The sequence below is a fragment of the Arachis ipaensis genome, chromosome B10, assembly GCF_000816755.2.
Source record: "Arachis ipaensis cultivar K30076 chromosome B10, Araip1.1, whole genome shotgun sequence".
In the NCBI taxonomy this organism is placed as follows: Eukaryota; Viridiplantae; Streptophyta; class Magnoliopsida; order Fabales; family Fabaceae; genus Arachis; species Arachis ipaensis.
Window position 1 is genome coordinate 134,485,997 of NC_029794.2, and position 2,840 is coordinate 134,488,836.

Consider the following 2,840-nt stretch of genomic DNA (forward strand, 5'->3'; position numbering starts at 1 on the left):
TTTTATCGCTGACAAAATAATTCAAATATATTTTTGATAGTTTACCCAAGTGGATATTAGTATTGCCATCCTTACTAACTACATGTAACATGTATATATAGCTAGCATCAACTTTGATTTTATCATTTTTTTTTTTCTTAAGGCATGTGGTGGGTAGGGATGGCAATGGGACGGGTAGGAGGCAGATTTTTGTTTTACTCGATCCTATTCTATAATAATCCGTATAGAATCCGTCTTATTCTTATTCGCGAGGAGTAAAAAGTTAAACCCTAATCAGCTGGTATCCGTTTCTATAATTATTAAAATCCAACAAATAAAATTAAATTTTAAAATTTATATAACCATCACCACATACATAACATAAATTAAGATCAAAATTTAAATATAATACAATAATATTAATTTTTTTATTAATTATTTTATATATATTAAGACAGGTAGAGATGAATATTACCTAAATTTGATCTTGTCCCATCCCGTCTAAGACTCTTCTCCGCAAAAGAATTTACCTAATATCAGAACGGATAATTACCCGTCTTAAACGAATAAAAGTGAAATAAATATCTACAAATTTGGGTAGTGTTGTTATCACCTCTAATGGTGGGTGTGTGTATGGGTCATCAAGTATAGTAGTAGTGTAGTGGAGGTTACACATATATACACTTGCTGTAGAAGTAGAATTCAGTGGGATATTACAGACTGTACTCCATTCTCTTTTGTACCCTCCGGGGTCCTATCTCTTATCTCACTAATTCAACACCCATATTATACAATGATTTTAGACATTATGTATTTTTGGGTAAAATCATTGAATATTGCTTCAATTTGCAACAAAGGGGGAAAATAAAAAAGATAGGTGAAGATTTTTTGTTTGGTAGATGCCTTCTAGATGGTATATGCTTTCCAGTAGAAGTGCAGATCTCAACACAGGAATTAAGATGTATCACTTTGTCATTATGTAAAAGTAAAATAAATGCTACATTATGCTTTGTCTATTTATGTGTGCCTAGGATGCTATAAAACTTTTATTTAATTTGTTAAATATATTTGTAATGAAAAATAATAGGTAGACAATAAAAATTCTAAATAATGTGAATAATAGATATATCGAATATTCAATTCACTAGATGTGCAGATAGTTATCTTAATATTAAAATTTAAATGATTAATTTAGGATGTAATATATTTTTATTTTATTAGACTCATTTTAATATGCTTGTACTTATAATGGCTATAAAATATTGATAAAATTAAAGTCATATTTTTTTTTACATTTTAGTATCTTTTTTTTAGTAATATTTTCGAAAAAACATTACTAAATAATAAAAAATATTACTTTAATTTTAGTAATATTTTTTAAAATATCATAATTACTGTATTATTATAGTATAAGTATACTAGAATAATTTTATAATATAAATTAGGAGTTTTATAGACCAAATACACCTTTAGGAAGATTAGAAGTATTTAATAAAAGTAAGATTAGAAGCATAATATATACACTTTATATATGTCTCTAAACATTCTTTTATTTAAAAAATTGTCTAAATAGTACAAATTAAATGTGGGGTGTGCTAAACTAGAGTTAAATCTCAATTTGACTATTGAAATTTAGCTTGATACTCAAAATGATCCTCACAATTTTTGACCCCAATTAGAACTCCCAAATTTGCAATCGTAGCTCCAACTTGCTCTTACGATCATCTCTATCACCAGAATGCTAATTTGAGGCAATTGCATGACACAGTGGATACTACTTAAGCGACGACACATTGGTTTGCGCCCAAAATCTTTGAAAACCACATTTTTTCGGTTTTTTGTGAGTTAAAACTCTCTTTCGACGACGATCATAAGTTGCAAAACATCAAAAAAACCCTTACACTACGTGGTTTTCAAAAGGTTTGGACGCGAAACCAATGCTTTGTCGTTTAAGTAGTGTCCATCATGTCATGCAATTGCACCATCAGTGATGGAGATTATCACAGGGGACAAGACGAAGCCACGATTGCAAATTTGGGAGTTCTAATTGAGACCAACAAAATTGTGAGAATTATTCTGAGTATCAGGCCAAATTTCAGAAGTCAAATTGAGATTTAACTCGCTAGACTACCATAATAACCATGGACATAAAGAATTAATTGTTTTTATTCTTTAAACTAATTAACCTAATTAACCTTCTCTTATATGTATATAATCCACAATTTATACTTTTGAGAGAGGAGTTCAATCTATTAATTTATAAGAAGACAGAAAAGTGTTGATGCAAAAACACAGAGCGTGATTTCAGCTGAATTGGTCTGTGCTCTTTTGTTCTATATCTGGATTTTTACCATGTCACGGGTCCTATTAATTTATATGATTTTCCTCATATTCTATATATATATTTTTTTCCATATCTTTTGAGTCCTTAACTTTTTGGCACCTTCTTTTTTCTAGGACGACTCATTACGCAAGCAAGTTTAATTTCTTTGTACATATGATGAAACACACGAGGGGTGAAATCAACAAATAAATTTCAATTTTAATAAGGGTTAATTTTGATCTCATACAATTATATTTGTTTTTTTTATGATCATTTACGTAGTTAATGTAAAAAATAGTTATTTTTATTGATGTGATATTACGTAATTGAATATATGTATAAAATTATTTTACACTGACAGTACATTAAAATTAATTTTTTTTAATAACTGCGTATCCGAATTTAAAATTTAGAATTTAGAATTTTAAATATTATCTTAACCAGAAGAGAGGTGAAATCACTAACTTGAAATTTTGTTTTTTCTTCCCTTCTTTTATATAAAAATTAGATAAGTCATTGTTGGATCCAATACTTCTTA